Source organism: Mesocricetus auratus, unplaced genomic scaffold (assembly GCF_017639785.1).
Source record: "Mesocricetus auratus isolate SY011 unplaced genomic scaffold, BCM_Maur_2.0 Super-Scaffold_100028, whole genome shotgun sequence".
Classification (NCBI taxonomy): Eukaryota; Metazoa; Chordata; class Mammalia; order Rodentia; family Cricetidae; genus Mesocricetus; species Mesocricetus auratus.
Window position 1 is genome coordinate 15,739,092 of NW_024429209.1, and position 19,427 is coordinate 15,758,518.

General features: G+C 44.5%; 1 long non-coding RNA gene across 1 annotated transcript; it reads left to right on the plus strand.

Annotated features, from left to right (window-relative positions):
• Nucleotides 1-6,634: 6,634 nt before the first annotated feature.
• Nucleotides 6,635-7,772, plus strand: LOC121134602. The gene is made up of 2 exons (XR_005871704.1): nt 6,635-6,927; nt 7,649-7,772. It is a non-coding gene; the product is annotated as an uncharacterized LOC121134602 (long non-coding RNA).
• Nucleotides 7,773-19,427: the final 11,655 nt, after the last annotated feature.

Consider the following 19,427-nt stretch of genomic DNA (forward strand, 5'->3'; position numbering starts at 1 on the left):
TGTGTCTCAGCTTCCTGAGAACAGAAAATGGCTTTCTAGGGTTTTTGGCTGAGGTGTGAGGTGTCCGTGTGCCACAGTAGCCATACACTCCTACTCCTAGCTGCATGATTCTCACACATCACCCAGGGCTTGACCCCTTTATTACTGAGGAGATACAAAAGTAGTGTTAGCTTTCTGGGTTATTTTGGGGAATTAAATGAGATTATGAATGCAAAATAAGATTAGCCTCAAATATTTGAAGCCTTCTGTCAGTAAAAGAAAGAGGAAATGTAGAAAATAACTTGTGTGTAAGCAAAACATTATCGTTTGATGACTTATGACTTTGGGAACTCCAGTCTTTTGATGTTGGTCCAAGTGCTTTAAGACACCAAGTATTTTCTGAGTAAACTGAAAGCCTCCTACTTCCTAGCAGCTGAGATGTGTAAGTTTGATTTGTGGCTAAAGTTAGAAACAAGCTGCTAGTTAGCTCCCCATTATCAAAACAAAACACCCAAGACCTTACAATGTGAAGACTAGAAGAAACACTGAAGTTCACAGTCTATGGTCATTTTGGTCATTCATCTGCGTTCCTTTGATCTTGTATGAGTCAGTTTGCCAAGGAAGAAACATTGGGTGGCTGAAACCTCCTCACCTCATAGACAGCAAAAAATGTGGGACCCCACACCCCCTTTCAAAGGCAATGCCAGTGACATAAACACCTCCTACTGGGCCTGTCTCGTAGGGTTCCAATGCCTCCCAGCACCATCCCCCAGGGCTGGAGCCTTCAGGACCTGCACAGTCCACATGCTTGTCCACAGGGGGAAGACAGGCCAGTTGTGTTCCCACAGGCTGAGGAACCACTGTTAGAAAGAAAAGGCATTCTGATACATGTTGCAACATGGGTTAGGTCCCCAGAGCATCATGTCAGCTGATAGAAACCACACGCAAGTGACCACACACTGTGGGATTCCATTTACACAAATCGCCCGGAGAAGGTAGATGTGTACAGACAGAAAAAGGGTCAGTGTTTGCCATGTGCTTTAGCCTTTTCGTCAGCTTGACGGAGACTAGAGTCACCTGGGAAGAGAATCTCAGTAAACGAACTGTCTCCATCATGTGAGCCTGTAGGCAAGTTTTCTCTATTAATGATCAATGTGAAAGGGCCCTCCCTGCCAACTGTGGTCCTGGGCTGGATAAGAAGCAGGCTGAGCATATACCATAAGGAGCAATCCAGGAAGCAGTGATCCATTGTGGCCTCTGCGTCAGTCCCCGCCTCCAGGTTCCAGCCTTGGCTTCCTTCAGTGATGGTCTGGGATCTGTAAGCCAAATAAACCCTTCCTTCCCCAAGTTGGCTTTAGTTAGTGTTTTATCACAGCAAATAGAAACTAACTAAGACGTCTAGGTTTGTGGATGAGGGGAAATTATCCCACTGTTTGTGGATGTGAGAGATAGTTTTGAGGTGCTGAAAAATTCCATTACCAATCTTTTATAAATATATAACTATTAATAGATATAATAGTATATACATATATATATGAATATATATTATACAAATGTGATGTTGTTACATGGCTTTGCAGGTTTACTAAAAGTCAGTGCAATGGGTAAATTTTATGTTAAATAAATTGAACCTTAAATGGCTTAGAAAAGAGGGTGCTTCAGGGTTAGGTACACTTCCAAACACCTCAATTTTCAAGGCAGGGTGTTGTAAAGACAGTGCTCTTATTTCACCCTGCTGTTGTGACTCAGCACTCTGACCAGAAGTAACTCAGTGGAGGAAAGGGTTGATTTGGCTTACACTTCCGGGGCGCAGTCCATCACTGAAGGAAGCAGGGTAAGAACTGAAGTAGGAGCTGAAGCGGGAGGGGGGGGGTATGGAGGATGGGGGGATGGAGGATGGGGGAGGATGGAGGATGGGGGATGGAGGATGGGGGATGATGACGCTGTTCTCTGCCTCACTCACTGGCTCAGGCTCAGCTTCTTATACAGCTCAGGCCCTTGGGCCCAGGAAATGATGCCAATCACAGTGGGCTGAGCCCCCGCCGCCAATCATCACTAAATAATCAATCAATAACCAGCAGGCATGTCCACAGGTCTGTGTGCTCTGGGCGATTCCTCAGTGGAGGCTCCTTTGCCATGGGAAAAAAATTAGATTTTGCAAAAGTTGACAATAAAAAACAACCAGGACAGATAGTTTCTGGAGTTTTAGTTAGTCAATGGAGTTTTAGTTAGTTCAACTAAGCAGAGGTATGACCTTGGTAGATCTACTGAGAATGTTGGAATAGAAAGGGATGTGGGGCATATATGAACCTGGGCTAAACCAAGAGCTCTGACTTCTGTAACTCACGTGAATTGTGTGTCCTACTTTGCAAAACAATTTCATCCACTAACAGAATTTTTTCCCTCAGCTTGTACTGCTAAGACTTGGTCTCAGCCATCAGGGCTAAAGTTCAGTCCAGTGAGTGGTCAGTGTAGCTACAGCCTCGGCACAGGCTTGTGTTGAGTTGAAAGAGGACCCTGCTCCACAGGCTACACTATTTGAACACTTGGTCCCGAGTTGGTGGTGCTGTTTGGGCAGGTGGCATCACCTTGCTGGAGGAGGTACGCCATGGGGGCGGGCTTTGAGAGTTCATAGCCTTACCACATTTCCACTACCCTCTTCGCTTCATGTCTGCAGGCAAAGATACAACCTCTCAACTTCCTTCTCTAACAACCCGCCACCATGTTTCCCATACCGGGATGGACTCTTACCCTCTGGAGCCGTAAGCCTAATAAACCTTTCCTTCCATAAGTTGCCTTGGTTGTGGCATTTTTTAGAGCAACAGCAAAGTCACTATTGTAACCATAATGCCAGCCTCATCGATGCTTTAACTATTTTACTCCTGTGATCCTGTATATGGCTATCGCTTTTATAGTATGCTTAATCTAGTGGGCTTTCTCACTTGTTAAACAATAGATGGGTTGGGGATGTAAACATAATGAACTCACAGTTTTCTGTCCCTACCTTGATGCTCCTGAACATTTAAAATTAACCAACACTGGCAGTGTTGCCGGGAGTGATTGTCATAAAGACATATACCCAAGCAGGCACACACACGTTTGATGTATGCGACACACAGATATAGGTATAAGCATGAATCCTCAGCCAAAAACTGGAAGCAGCTAGTGAAAATTTGTGGCTAGATTTAAATCTCTACAAACAGGTCTTTAGAAAGGATACATTAATGCAAGGTAGGTTTTACCAGGAAACACTCAGCAATAATTCTTCTGTTACAAGTCATACATTACCAGGCAATTAGGATTCAAAATACTCGAGGTTGAGGTTCCATGATTTACGCACAATTGTTTCTTTTCAAATGACCTTGGTAAAGCTTCAAGGACATCTAAGGCTTAAGGTATCCCATCAAAAATGCCCCTTGAAATTCCAAGCTATGATTGGTTACTAAGGCACTGTATTACTGCCTCCTGGCAGCAGATGCCCAAGTCGTCTTTGAAAACCAGTCTTGCCATCTCATCAAGAACAGTGTGAAATTGATCTTGCAATTAAAAAAAAAGCTTCATTCCCCCTTCCCCTGCTCCCCACCAACCTCTCAACACAACCAAATTGAGGGTCATCAGGAAGCAAGGGGAGAGGAACTTGCAGGATTTCAAAGATGCCTGGTAGGAATATTTCTTAATTGAGCCATGCTTTCGAACTGTGCGGAATTGTTCTTATTAAAAATTCAATAAGAACAGCAGAGAGAGAGCATGGGAGGCTCTTTAAGATCAGAGCCGTGTGAGATTCCCTTAAAAGGCTTACATTAGGCTCCCTGGCTCTGCAGGCAGCATCTCAGGACCCTACCTGTATAAATGCAGCTTTCAGCCTCTTCCCTAAGGTGCTGGAGAGCAGGGGCAGCAAGGGGATGTTTTCACAGTGTTCTTTGAGTGGAGGCTTGCATTTGTGTGAGTGCTGTCAGCTGTCACTCTCTTTTCTCATCCCCACCCTCCTTGGCCTCCCCTGCCTTTGTCACTGGGGTAAACAGGTCCTGTGTGTGATTCTCTTCCTTGGTTTATCACTGTTTTGTTTGGTGTCTTGGATGGATGGAGAAGTTGGCATCTCATCATGGCTTCTCAGGCTTGAGGGTGTGTACCTGGAGGCGGAGTCAGGAAGTCATTTGGATTCTGCTGGGTTTGAACAATTCTAAGGGAGAGTCACATTACCTGCAGTGTACTCCAAGAAATTAGATGCTAGTTTCCTTTATTTTATTGCCATTTATCTTCATGTAGACGCTTCTTTATATAGTCCTGGTTGTTCTTGAACTCGCTATGCAGACCAGGCTGTCCTAGAGCTCACTGAGATGCACCTGCCTCTGCCTCCACAGTACTTGGATTAAAGGCACTTCACAAGTATGTAGTGGCCAGGGTGGATTGGCAGGGTCAAGGCATAGCAGAGACTACATCATAGTAAGCTAAGCAAGCATGCAGAAACACAAACATCCTCACTGTGCACATTGACTTGGTTCAGTTTGGTGACTTATTACTCCTGATACTGTCTGCAACACAGATTTGTTGTGTCTTCATAATGCTTCTTCAGTTTTGACAAAGCAGGGGAACAAAACAAAACAAAAAGTTAAGATGCTGGGATAGAGTTGCCTGTCAACTAGATGGAGTCTAAATTACCATGGAAACAAGCCTCTGGGTGTGTCTTGGAGAGACTCTCTGGACTATGTTAATGGAAGTGGAAGATGTTAACTCTAAATATACATGGGCTCAAGGCTCCAGGTAGAATGGAAAAGACAAGGCTAAGCACCATCATCCACCTCTCTGTGCTTCTTGGCTGTGGACATAACAGGACCAGCTGCCTCCAGCCGCTGAAGCCCTGTGGACCACCATGACGGCTATATCTCCTAGAACACGAGTCATGAGTCAGCTTCCTTAAGCTGATCCTGTAGGCTATTTTATTACAGTAAATTAAATGACTAATATAGAATATGAAAAGCAGGAGAGTGCAGACAGAGAGAGAGAGAGAAGTGCTTCCAGAAAGAGTGGTCTTCTCTTTTGCATATGGAAATCCTCCTTGTTATGGTAGAAGCTTCACCCCAGCCCATGGCATCCATATACCCAAAGAGTCTGGAATGTAATGGTGGAGGTTCCACCCAAGCCCCCCTCTCCCATCTCCCTCCAACCCCTGCTGCATCTCAGAAAGCCCACCAAACGTTGACCCCTCTTCCAGAGATGCTCAAGACCACTCCCACAAAGTATTTAAACTGTCCCCTAGTAAACAGACATGTGGTTTTCCGGTCTCTCTTTTCCATCTAGGGGGTGTCATATCCATTAAACGTGGGCTTTTTCTAATTCAGTTTGATCTGGTCTGATTCGGATTGCTGTAGCAGCAGAGTCTTATCAGGGTGTAGAAACTTTTGACCCCCCCCAATACCTCTTACAAGGAGTATCTTTATGTCACAGACCTTGAACTCCAGATCCTCCTGCCTCTGCATCCCTAATGTAGGATTGCAAGAGTGCCTCACACTGCCCTCCTCAGAAGTTGTGTTATTATAGGCTGAGCAAGGCCTTGAGGTGGGAAATGTAGCAACATTCCATCCCTTTGAAGGTCAGTGTATGCCATGACTACCTGCCTCGTTTTGGAACCCAGGGTTCAAAAGGAGTTCCCTCAATAAAATCACATGATGAGACTTACTGGAAAGCGTCAGAAGTATTTTTCAAACAATAGTATCTAAGATGATGACTCCTTGTTATTGATGTAATCCTTCTTGCAACTTCTTTTGCAATATACTATTTGATTTAAAAGCATTCTTTTGACTAGGTATGGTGGTACATGTCTGCAGTCCCCAACCCTGGGAAGCACAAGTAGGGGGACGGTGTGAGAGTCCCAGGTCAGCCTGTGCTATGCAGTGAGTTCCAGGGTAGCCTGAGCTACATATTGAGACCTTGTCTCAAAATGTAACTTTTGAGTTGCTTCAGGTACATGGAATTTGTATTGAAAAGATAACAATTTGTCATTCTGCATTCAAACTAAAATTTGAAAAGAGTGCATTCTTTGTGCATCAAACCATCAAGTGGAATGCATTCTACTGAAGTGTTTATGCAAATGTGGGAAAGAAACGGGACACAAAAGGCTACTGCCTTATTGCTTAAATAGAAAGCCATTTTAAACACCCTGCAAACAACATCCAGACAGTGACGGGTTCTTCTGCTGGATGCTCCTCTGAGACGGAGCTAAGGTGTAGCCCAGGAAGACACCCATGATTGGTGTCTTAAAAAGGAAAATAAAGATGTGCTAATTTGTGTGGCCCATATCTGTCTATCAGTCCATCTGTCCAAGAAGATTTCTTTCCATGATGCAGTGAAAGTTGACAACAGCATTACTGAAGGGTGAAAAACGGTGAGTGGCCCCTGGGGGATTATAAGGTCCATTCTTGTTCTTTGGAAGGGAAAGAGGCTAGAACAGGAATTTAGAGCCTCAAGCGTGGTCCCAGTCTGGGACTCAGGCAGGCATTATGATTCCTTGAGCCCCTGAAATTGGTTAATGTCACAATGAAATCATCTGGACAGGGAATATGAGTCCACTGATGTAACAGTGGCAAGACTGTTGTTGGGGGTAACCAAGCACATTCTGATATAGTAAACCTGTCTCAATCTCAAAAGCCCATGGACAGGGAGGTCATAAGCGCTGGTGAGGCAGTTAATGTTGCTAATTTGCTAACTGGACATGATGTGCTTATCCAACTGCCTTCTGCAGAGCTATGCTTATGCACACAGTGCAGTGCTGCTGGTATGCGTGCGTCAATAAGATCACGTGATGAGACTTACTGGTTCGAAAGCTTTCTTCGTGCAGAGATCACCGATGAGTGAAGAGATTCACTGAGGGAAATGCTCAGCCATAGCTGAAACATCTACACCTCCCCTGCCATGCTCAGAGAACATCATGGAAGTCGACAGAGCAGAAATGTGAGACTTACAAAACATGATAAGAGACATGTGGAATGGGGTCGTCTTGGCAGGACATGGATGTTGCATTCCTAAACTCAAAGCAGTTGTGATGAGATCTACATGAGATGGGGCTGCTGTGGGTGGTGGAGAGGCTCATGGGGCCGCACCCCCCCCACACACACAGCACTTATGTGGTGTTGACAGTTGATGGGAGAGGGAGAAACATTTTCTTCAGTGCTGTAGTCACTGGTAAGTTGCCCATACTGCTGTGAGCAAGCTCTTATCAATGTTTATATAAAGAACCCCAATAAAACTCATTGGCAACACACACACACACAGAGAGGGGGGGAGAGAGAGGGACAGAGAGAGAGAAAGAGAGAGAGAGAGAGTGAGAGAGAGAGAGAGAGAGAGAGAAGTGTAATAGGCCCTCACCCTTAGCACAATTGACTCCATGATGGAATTGCCATTTAAGTTATAAAACTCAGCACATAGACAGCACCACCTGGCAAAATGAAAACAAAGACCTCATTCATGAAAGTCCACAATTCTGCAAAAGTCTCTAAATGTACTCACTTTTGGGCTTCTGTAGTTCTGCTTCTGGCTAACTGTTCTTAGTAACTGAAGTGTATTAACCCAGGACATGGTGTTTGTGCTTAAAAGGCTCGGGGCTACACTCGGATCCCAAACACCCAGTGTAATCACTAGCTGGGTAATAAAGGCTTTCTACTGACTTTCACAGGTGTCTGAGGAGGGTTCTTTGGTGGATCCCCCACAACAGAAGGAAGCACAGAAGAGAAAGATAGTCACTATGAAAGGAAGGGGAGCAAGAAAGGGTAATAAAGGATGCATATGTCTGAAATAAATTATGTACATGTATGTAAATGTTACAATGCAACCCCTTCCTTATATTCATAATTAATATAGATTAATGAAACATTAAAAATTCTCCTATGTCAACATTAAAGATCTACTTCAATAGATGACATATATGTAAGGTACACATTGGTTTAAAAAAAAGGAATATGTAAGTCACAACATTTTAAAACCTTCTTCTGTAATGTCTATACTTAAAACCGTGCTGTGTGGGAGAGTTATGCAGCCTACCCTTTTGACAAGTTACACAAAACATCTCCATGTCCCTCTCACTGAGGCATGTTCTTGGGGATTTCTCGGTGGACAAGAGGTCCAAACATGACACACATAATGGATTGAAGCAGCAGAACAGTCCTGTGGTCACCGTGGAGCAGTCCCTCCCATTTGGGCTATGAGTCCTATGCCTTCTCTTGTGTCACTGCTCAGTGACCAACAGAGAACAGGTCCTCTGTGAACAGCGAAGCTGACGAGAGTGAGTGACGTGTGTGGGTTTCTCATCCTGCGTCAATGCCTTTGAAGACGGATTTCTCAGTTTGTGTTGGAAACAAAACCAACTTTCACTTATCACATGTGGAGCTCCTTTGTCCATTTCAGAATCTCCCTCCTTTTTATAAAACTCTGAATCCAATGCAGTCATTGTTACAGGCCGTGAAATTTCACAAAGGATGAGAGAGATGGGGCTGCAGCTGAGGCGGGGTGAGAGTCATAAAGGGAGAGAAGCGCCATACGTCCTGCAGATATCTGCAATAATGTCCCCAGCAGCAGCCTTTTGTCATATTTAGTGGTGTAGCATTGGCTCCACTAAGGGGCTGGGCAGCGTCAGCTCTAGACAATCAAAGGACTTGAATTCGTCCAGTTGCAGATTACATGATACGTGGCCCATTGCCAGTTCCTGCCACTTGTCCACAGTGGGTTCTTCAAGCTAGATTCCCTTGGATCTGAGACCAGGGCTAAGTAGAAAAGAACCTATGCGTATATATTTGCATATGCAGATTTACTTGGACTACAGACTCTCTGTATTATGTACCATACCCGCATATTCTAGTCGGCAATGAATTCGCAGAATACTGGATTGCAAGTTACCAAGTATTCAAGATTCCAATATTATAATCCTTTTCTTAGTGTAACTGACATAATTATTGTTTTCGAAAAAATCAGAGATTTTCTTTATGCAATCTATTTTTAAGGAGATAGATATGTGCAAGCTTACAGCACACAAGCACCTATCATATAATTACATTCTACTTTTATACTCCGTGCTGTGATTTCCTTTATGTCTTATTGGGGGTTTCATCCAGAAGTTGGATGACTAGTGGGAAGGAAATAGAATTTTTTTTGTCCATCATAGACATTAGTGTAGTTGGGTTACAGCTATTTTCTTTATAAGTAATACTTTTTTGTGTACTTTCAATCTTGCATTTTTTCATATTTAACCATATCTACATGTCCTTTGGTGGCAGGTGTGCAACTTGCAGTTTCTGTGTTGTTCTCTTTTAAAAGGTGTTTGGAGAGGGTGTGCATATGTGCGTGTGCATGTTTGTGTGTGTGTATATGGGTGTCTATGTTTGCATGTATGTATGTACATGTGTAGTTGTGTGTTTGTATGTGTGTATGCATGTACTCATGTGTGAAGTGTGTGCATTTGTGTGTATCTGAATGGATTTGTGCATGTATGTGTATGTTTATTGTATGCATGCATATTTATGTGTGTGCATGTATGTATATGCAAATATGTGTATTTGTGAGTATATGTGTGTTTTGTATTATGTAACTAGGTGAATGTATATACATATATATATATATTTGTATATGTGTGATTCTGTGTGTCTGTGTCTATTTGTGTGTGCATGTATGTGTATGTCTATGTGTGTGTATGCATGTGTATGATGTGTATGCATGTGTGTATATTTGTGTATTTGTGTATACATGTATATGTAGATATACATGTGTCTGCCTTGCCTCACATTTTGTATTATGTATGAGCTCCTACTTCCTTCTGAAATTAAACTGCCACTGACAGATAGCCAAATGCTGGTAACCATTTCCTGGACAATCTCTTTAGCTGAATATTTAAACAATTTCTTTCTACAGCCATTGGTCTCACTTGTATAGCCTGGAGATTAGTCTTCTCAAGTATGTGCTATCACCTTTCGACATGGAATTTGAAGGCTTCTTATTTTTTAATTTCGGGAACGTTTTTGTAAATTACACACACTGAAGCTCCTTCTGGTCACTGGCATGGCTTCCTCCTTTGGAGACTGGTTTTCTCCTCTGCTTTTGGTTTCCCTGCTTGTCTTCACTCCTCTCCGGCGAGAACCTGCTTACACTGCCGTCTGCTTTGAGTCTCCTCTTAATTTTTATTTTGTCTTACTCTAAAGATTTATATTTTATTACACACACGTTTGTCTGTGTGCATGTATGCCATGTTTGAATGTAATGCCTGTGGAGGCCAGAAGAGGCCATCAAACCTCTTGGAGCTAGAGTCGGGCAGTTATGAGCCACGTGAAATGCTCTCTGACCTTTCTGAAGACAGCTAGTGCTCTTATCTGCTGAGTTGTCTCTCTAGCCCCAACCTCTTAGGCTTGTTTCCCTTTTAAAAATTATTTTAAAATTTGTTTGTTGAGATAATGTAAGCACATTGTTTTTCCTTTCCTCCCTCCAAACCCTCCCAGGTACTTCTCTTTTTTCCCTTTCAAATTCATGGCCTCTTTGTCCCATAATTGCTACATGCAACTATGTGTATGTATATACATGCATATTCTTATATACAAAAACATAACCTGTTAGTCTGCATAATGTTATTTGCATGTATGCATTTTCAGGGTTTAGTTGTCTGTAGTTCTTTGTCTAGTGTTGGGGCCTAATGATCTTCCCCCATCCATGTTAGCATGTCTGGTGGTATTGTGCTTGTTCAGGTCACGTTTAGGCAGTAATACTTTATAGATGTAGCTTTTGACAGCCCTAGGAGACACAGTCTCATATCAAATTCCCTGATCCTCTGGCTCTTATGGCCTCTCCGCCCCCTCTTCTGCGATGTTCTCTGAGCCTCAGGTCTACAAGTTGTGCAGTAGATATCAGTTGTGACTGGGCTCCACAACTATGCATTTTGATTGGCTGTGTTTTTCTGTAATGGTCTCCATCTCCAACCCCTTAATTTTTAAAATGCTCAATTTTAGATGGTTTATTCATGTTAATGCATTATGTCTCGTTAATTCTTCTGTTTGTTTTTATTTTAGTCATGCGCCTTTCCTTAGTTTATATTGCACTTTAAACACTATGTATTACTCTGCATTTCTTCCCCCTCACTTCTGAGGAACCAAATTCTGATTCGTGTTGTCTTTCCAGGTCTCAGATATTTTTTACGGTATGGCATAGCAGGCTACAGTTTTGATCTGTCTGTGGGTTCATCTTCCTGTACACTTTCATATCTATAAGCATGTTACTGCCTTGTAGGCTTCCTTCTCTCCTCCTGTAATGTTGCAAGGAATCTGATCTCAATACCTTTCTGTTGTCATTTGTATATGAAATCAGTGCCCCTGAACATTTAGAAGGAACAGGGTGGCTTGGTCGAATGTCTCTAGTCTCTGAGCCCCTCCCCCCCACTTTCTCACAACGTGCCCACATGTGCTAGCGTGCTTCCAGAGCTGTTTGTAGTTCTTATGTTAAACTTCCTAACTCCTGCCTTTCACTAAATGTGATTTCTCATCTGTGGGTCAGTTCCACCTGACACTTTGGCTGTTACCACTGGGGGCTTGCTTCTTCTGGGTGGTGAGAAGGCTCAGGAGGTAAAGGCACTTGCCACCAAGCCTGATAACCCTGAGTTCAATGCCCAGGTTCCTCATGATAGAAGGGTAGGGTCAAGCATCTCCAGTCATTCTCCAGGTTCCATATACACAACATGCTGTGTCTATGACCACTAAACACATATGGACTTACACAAAACCAACCAACCAAAGAAAAGATAACTAAGTAAATTATGTAGTTATAGCCTGACCTCCTGTTTCCACAAACTTTGCGAAGGTCTCAGGATCTCTGGTTTTGTCTATGACATCGAACTTGCCCCTGTGCCTTCCAGCGAGGTCCTAGGAGCCATCTAGGGTTCATCTTCCTCTCAAGCACACAGGCATCCCATGGGCCTCCCCCATACACCATGTGGTCCACTGGAAACCGAGGCTCTCCTCCACGTGTGTCCACCTGAGATGAGGGGTTTGTGGCAAGGCCTCATTTATCTGCTTTTTTGATGTCTACTGCCATGAGACTTTCATTAGTTACCACATTTGTTCTTATATAAGGATTTGGTGGGGGGTGAGGGATAAAAATGTTACATTGTTGCTGTTATCCTGATCTCATCCAACGCCTTCCAAGACTGGTTATCTATGCTGCATAGTTTAAGTGACTGGTTATCTATGCTGCATAGTGTAAGTGAGCACCCCCTTGTTTTCCCACATCTCCATAGCACAGATCCAGGAGAGCTCCACTTGTTTAGAGCCCTGTAGGTTGAAATCCAGGTGCTGGCTGGATGTGTTCCCACCCAGAGCCTTGGGGGACGAATCCCCGTAACATCCTGAGTTGTTGGCAGAATCCAGTTCCCCAAAACTCTTGTACTTTCTCGGCAACTGTTATTACACACAGGATTCTCGGAGGTCATTTCAGTGTCTCCTCCATCTTTAAAGTTAAGGATACATCAGTGAATGAGGACCGTGACAATAAAAAACATGGATTCTGAGAGTACAATAGGTGAATGGATAGATAATCAACCACATATGGAAAGTCTAAATACGTATTCAAAGACAAAGTAATGGAAGACCCAGACTCAATAGTATTGAGAGACTCTTAAAGGTCCATGAACCATTTTGCATGGAAAATGTTACTCAGCTTCTGATAAGGAGCCCAATTCATCAATATCTCTGCTATCACTGACTGATGACCCCTCCTCCAGTAGAAGATCTAGACTTACAGGGTGAGAACAACTAACAAATTGGGTAAGGTATCACACGGTAGGCATGGAGCTGTGAAGAGCGAATGAGGAGATACATCTGGGTTCATGGCAGCCAAGGCTTCCACTCCTCACCGTTTGTGTTAACTGTTCTAGTTTGTTTCTCTGTTGCTGTGATAAAGCAACATGACCAAAAACAGCTTAAGGAAGAAAAGGCTTGTTTTTGGTTTACTCTTCCTGAGGGATAGAGTCAGTTATGAAGGGGTGGCAGGAGCAGGAAGGTGGCTGCTCACATTTTATATGTACACAGGAAACAGAGGAGGGAGAGAGAGACAGACAGCGACAGAGACAGACAGATACACAGACAGACACAGAGACACAGAGACACACACAAAGAGAGAGAGGGAGAGGGAGGGAGAGAGAGAGAGAAAGAGAGAGAGACACACAGAGAGAGACAGAGAGAGAGAGAGAAAGAGAGAGAGACACAGAGAGAGAGAGAGACAGAGAGAGAGACACAGAGAGAGAGACAGAGAGAGAGAAAGAGAGAGAGAGACAGAGAGAGAGAGAGGCAGAGAGAGAGAGAGAGAGAGGGAACAGGAGAATAGGAAGTAGGGGCCAGGCTACAAACTCAAGCTAGGCTCCCAGTGACATTCTTTCTCCAGCAAGGCTGCACCTCATGAAGGTACCATGATCACCTCAAACCACAGCACCAACTAGGGGCCAAGTGTTAGAAAGTGACTCTTGGGAGACAGTTCTCATTCAACGCCCCCCAGTAGAGTTCCCATCATTCTTTACTTCCTAAATGGGCTCTAATCTCACATCCATCCCCTAATAAATCAGAACGCCAGTGATCAGGTTACAATAGGCACCGCTCCTCATGGGACCCCGTTTATTTATTCAGAAATATGTGTCATAAAGAGTGAATGAGACACTAATACTGGGAGCTAGGAAAAGTAATGCTGTCTATTAGGGAGAATCAGCATTTGTTAGCATAAGTAAGACTCTGAGCCTTGATTATAAGTGTCACTGTGTTAAAAAACATTGACTGAACCCAGTGTGAAATTACAAGCCTGCAATGCAAACACGTTTGGGGAAACGCAAACACATTTATCCATGCATTAATTCACTCATTCAACAGCGATTCTGTGAGCGCCTAGCTGGGGCCTGGTCCGTGAAACATAGGAGACACTTGGCAACCTGCAGACTGCACTGGCCTTGCAGAGTTTGTGTTCTAGCACAGGGGGTTAGCAAGAGCACAGAATAGTAAGTGTGACACCCCTTCGTCATCACTTACCCGTGGAAGCAATGACAATACTGGGAAGGCAATGCCATCAAAACCCTTAGAAAGTTGGTAATAGAAACATGTGGAGGTTTGCATGGCTGGTTCCCACATCCATTCTTTATTCTGTGGGTGTTTGTAAAGATCACCTCCTCTTCATGGACTTGTGTGTTCTTTTCCATTTTAACCGGGTAAACGAATTTATAATGATACTTACCCAGTGTTTATCAAATGCATGAATATTACTGAGTTTAATTTTTGTCCAAAGTAATTATTAATATAGTTTCAAATTTCATGGAACATTTTTCAACTATAAACTGGTATTTTCACCCTAGATTTTTTTGGTTGATATTAATGGTATACTATTAATAGTAATGGCTACCATATAATCGTTAAAGAAAGAACTTAATTATATTTATTCATTATGTTGGTGTGTGTGCACGTGCGTACACCGCATGGACATGTGGAGGTCAGACAACAGCTTCCATGGATCAGTTCTTTCCTTTGGCCATAGGAGTCATGAGGATAAAATTTATGTCATCCGCCTACTGAGCCATCCTGGCGGCCCCCACAGATGCCTCCATCTTCAAGCTTCAGGTCTTAATTCAGCTGTCACTCATTAGAGACGTTTCCTTGACCGCTCTGTGTAGTTAGTACATGGACGGCTGTCTAACAGGGCATCCCTGTAATGTTCTTGTTATGTATGTCAGGGCACGTAAGCACCTTCGTCTCTCTGTGTCCTTGTCTGTCACTTTGCTCCCTTCCTGCATCGTAAACTTCAGAAGTGAGGTTTTAAACCAGTGCTATCAACACACGCCTCTCCTATTGCCTGGTGCAGGATAGTACTTCAATACATCTGTAGGATGAATGAAACCCACTCCTTCCCCTTCCTTCTTCCCATCTCCCTTCCCTCCTTTCATTCCATTCTGTTCATTCTCTAATGATTTCAGCTATCCTGCAAACATTTACAGAACCAGCAATGACACCAACTAATTGACTTATAATGTGCCAGACACCACATTGCCGAACAATGAGAGCGTGCAGTAAGTGGTCCAGCTCCCTCTTATGAAGCGCCCACTCTGTGAGTGCTGTGCAGAGCCACGTGTTTCCGTAATATTGTCTAGCCCTTACAGCAGCCATGTGATGGGCATATTATCCCCCTTCAGCTAAGGACCCAAGGCCCAGAGAGGAGAGGCTAATTGCCCATGATCACACAGCTAAGCATGGGTATGCATAGAAAGGTGATAACATATTTTTGCAAATCAACCACTCTGATGTCTCAAGTACACTTGCAGCTGTAAAAAAAAAATTGAGTTATGGTAATTGCCTGCTATGCTTGGACAAACAGGGGTATCGGGGTTTAAGCTGGTATTTTCTCTTCTTTTCAATCTTAAACCTTAACACAGCCTTAAAAATAAGAACATTGTCTAATCACAGGGACTCACCAGTCTTTTAATGCAGAGGAATGAATGTCCCGAGAGGTGCTCCAGAGTGACGATTTTTGGGCTCCAGCTGAACACAGCGGTTAAGACTGTGCTCACTGTCATTGGGGGCCACCCCACCTCCTCAGCTCTTTGCTGTTCTTCTAGGAGCTAAGCTGGCATGCTGCAACATGGGGGCATGCACCTGAGAGAGCTTCTGTCCACCTCAGGGAGATTGCCCCAGCCCTTAGCTGAACCTGCATTTCTTCCCTCACAGGATGAGTGCTCACTCTGCATAAAGTAAACTTGCAAGATGAAACCAAATCCTGTGACTTTTGTGGGTGTTAGACAAATTCTTCTTTCCTTTAGGAGTTTCCTTGGGAGGTGCCATGGTTTGGGTGTGAAATCTCCACCCAAAAGGCTGAGATATAGGAACTTGATTCCCAGTTGGCTGTGCTATTTTTAAAAGGCCCAGAAACTTCAGTAGGTGGGACCCAAACTGGAGGGAAAAGGTCACTGAATGCTGTTTTCTGTCCTGAACATCTTATCTCTGTGCCTCTTGTCTGCCTTGAGGAACTTCCCTCCCTCCCCTCCTTCCATGATATGCAGACTCTCCTCAGACAAGGCAATAGAACCCGGCAAGGTGGCCTCCACTAAAAGCTCTGAAGTTGTAATCCGCAAACCAGCCATGCCCTCATGAGCTTACAGGGAGGGTGTGGTCTGTGGGTGTCACAGATACTGTGTTTGCCTCCGGGAAGAGCCAGGAGCTTCTGAAGGTGCCTGGTTCCCTTTGAAAGAGGAACCCTGAAGCAGCCAAGACCCTGACAGGACATCTTTCCAGGTCACACCGTGAAGGCCTAGATCCAGCTTCAGGCTGGGTTTTCTATCACATGCAACCAGAGTAGGCTGGTTAGCTGTGCCAAGGCAAGGCCTGTCAATGCTGACGTGATAGACAAGCTGGAAAATAACAGAAAGGCACATTCTCCACCTGCATCCCAGTCAGGCTGGGGTGGGGAGGGCCTCTTTTGCAGCTGTCGCCCTAATGTTGACTCAGGATCCCAGCTGTTGCTGTCTCTTTGCCATGCATCCAGAGCCTGAACTATCTTGGGGCATTGGGGGTAGCACTGGTGGGGAGAGCAACTTCTTCTCAAGAGCCAGCCACTGTGAACACCATATCCTACTTAGACTGTTTTTACAACCATGGCCAAGACTCATGGGCCCAGCCCAACTGCAGAGGAGCCAAGCATGCCATGGGGTGTGGTGACAGCTGATTTCCCAGCTGCTCCCCTGAGAAATTCAGAGGGTTCATGGTCTCATAATTTTTAGTCAGAATATAGACTGTGATATGCAACAAGCTACAAACCCACCCACAGGCACTCTTAAGAGGAAGAGTGTCCCTGTCTCCAAAGGTCAGGTGGCATCATGTCACCCGGAGGTTTTCTTTCCTGATGCAGTGGGTAGTGTCCCTCCCGTCACCATTCCAGGACACACCCGAGCTGAGGGTTTCTTCTGAAGGAGAAGGTCCATTTGTCCCTGAATCACAACTTGCATTTGGCCCCCAGAACTTGGCCTTCTCCACCCTGGGGCTCCATTGTTCTTTGTTGTACACGCCAACCCTATGAGCTGCTCAGCCAGGTGCCCCCCTCCCTCCTCTCTCCTCCCTCCTCCCTCCTCCCTCCTCCCTCCTCCCTCTACTCCCTTGACAGCACCCGTCAAGTGTCAGCCATGTGCTGGATGCTGGACTGTGGCTGGAATCACACCCTGCCATTCTCCCCAGCAAGACACAATGTCTGCTCTTATTGTCTTTCCTTTCCTCCTTGTTCCCCTTCACTTCCCTTTATATCCCCTTCTGCTGGTTCCTTTTTTCCCTTTCCTTTCCCTTCTGTCCTTCCTTCTCCTTTTCCCTCCCTTCCTTCTCTTACCCTTCTCCCCCTCCCCTTCCCTTGTCTTCCTTCCCCTTCCCTTGTCTTCCTTCCCCTTCCCTTGTCTTCCTTCCTCTTCCCTTGTCTTCCTTCCCCTTCCCTTGTCTTCCTTCCTCTTCCCTTGTCTTCCTTCCTCTTCCCTTGTCTTCCTTCCTATTCCCTTGTCTTCCTTCCTCTTCCCTTGTCTTCCTTCCCCTTCCCTTGTCTTCCTTCCCCTTCCCTTGTCTTCCTTCCTCTTCCCTTGTCTTCCTTCCTCTTCCCTTGTCTTCCTTCCTCTTCCCTTGTCTTCCTTCCTCTCCCTTCCCCTTTCTTCCCCTTCCTGTCTCTGCTTTGCTTCTCCTTTTCTCCTTTGCTGTCTTCGCTTTGTAAGATATAATGCACTAATCAATTCTTTGAGAATTCCACACAATCATGCAATGAGTTTAATCATATTCTTCCTACTGCTTCTCCTAACTCATCCCAGATCCAATCACTACCCCACCCCTCATGACTTCATCTCTTAAAAAAAAAAAAGAAATCCAGAGTTCAATCTGTGCTACCTGCCTGTGTTCTCATGGGTGCTGGAAGCCATTCACTGGAGCTTGGCTGACCTACCAGGGGCCTTGAAGAAAATAGATTCTCCCTCCCTCAGAAGACATCACTATCCACAGCTCTTCAGATGAGTGTGGGGGTTCATGAGCCCCTCACTCCTTCATCCAGGCTGAATTTTAACACATAAAATGTTTTAACACCCAGCCCACTCCAGGATTTTAGCAGTTCTACCGAGTCACGGCTTCCTGCTCTCCTAGCCCCTGGCTGCTAGGGCCTTGAACTATATCTGACTATTGAATGATAGCCCAGAACAGGCCCCAGGAAAAGCAGCAGGTCAGTCTGCTCACAGACTCCTCTCAAGGCCCATCACCTCTGGTTTTCTCTTTGTGCATGCAGCAATCTTACAGTTCTCTCTCTCCTCCCGCATCCTATTTGGAGATATCTAACTGCAATTGACTGGGTTTTTATTAGTTCTTTGGATACATTTTCCATTTCTCAAGGATCTCTCATCAGGGGTTCTTTGCCAGTAATTACTGCAGGGCTGACGACTTGGAGGAGCCTCCTCTCAGCGTTGAGTGATGGGGGTTCTTAATAGGGCTGCTTTTTATTTTTGAAGGAGAAAAATTAAATCAAATGTGCTGTTCATACCAGGCTTATTTAGTCTGCGAAAACACAGGAATCATTTTGTTCAAATGAGCGGGCTTCTCGATCATTCTGTCGAGTCGTAGGAAGACTAACAGCCCTGTATGTACTTATCATTTCCCTACCGGCCTGCAGCAAGAAGGGGTCCTAGGTGGCCTGAGAGGACAGACACATATAATGAAAGCCAACAAGGTGAAAAAGAAGCCATTCATTGGACTATTACCTCAATCTGGGGTCAGAAAGCCAGGGCTTTGAGCCAGAGGCTGTTAGCTGTGTTCTTATAAATACAGCTTTACCGGAAGTCAGCTGTGCCTATTGGTTTACATTTTGCCCATGGTTGCTGCTCCAATTCAACCGCCAATCCTAATGCATATATAATATGCATGCAATGTATAAGGTATACACATACTGTAGATAGATGTGGAACTACATATGTATAAAACTATATAGCTGTGTCTCACCCTCCACCCACATTCCTTACTCAGTTAAAGGAAATGGGCTGGCAAGGTAGCTCAACAAGAAACGATGTCCGCCGCCAAGCCCAACAATCTGAGTTCAATTCTTGGGGTTCACATGAGGAAAATAGAGAACGAAAGTATGAAAGTTGTCCTCTGACCGCCACACGAGGGCCATGTCTTGAGTACGTGTGTATGCTTGTACATACAAAATAAATAAATGTAAAGTGCTATCCAAAAAGCAAAGTAACTCCCAACAAAATCAGGCATGGAGAACTAAAAATCAAACCACCCCTTGCTCTACCCCTTTTTAGATACACTGACAGTAACTACAGGACACACAGGCTGGAGGCCACCTAAGACCAAACAGCACCAACGTTTGCTCTTAATAGACTTAATGTGATTTTCCCTGTATTGAAAGATGATTACATCATTTTTTAAAGCTGAAGCCTCTAGCCT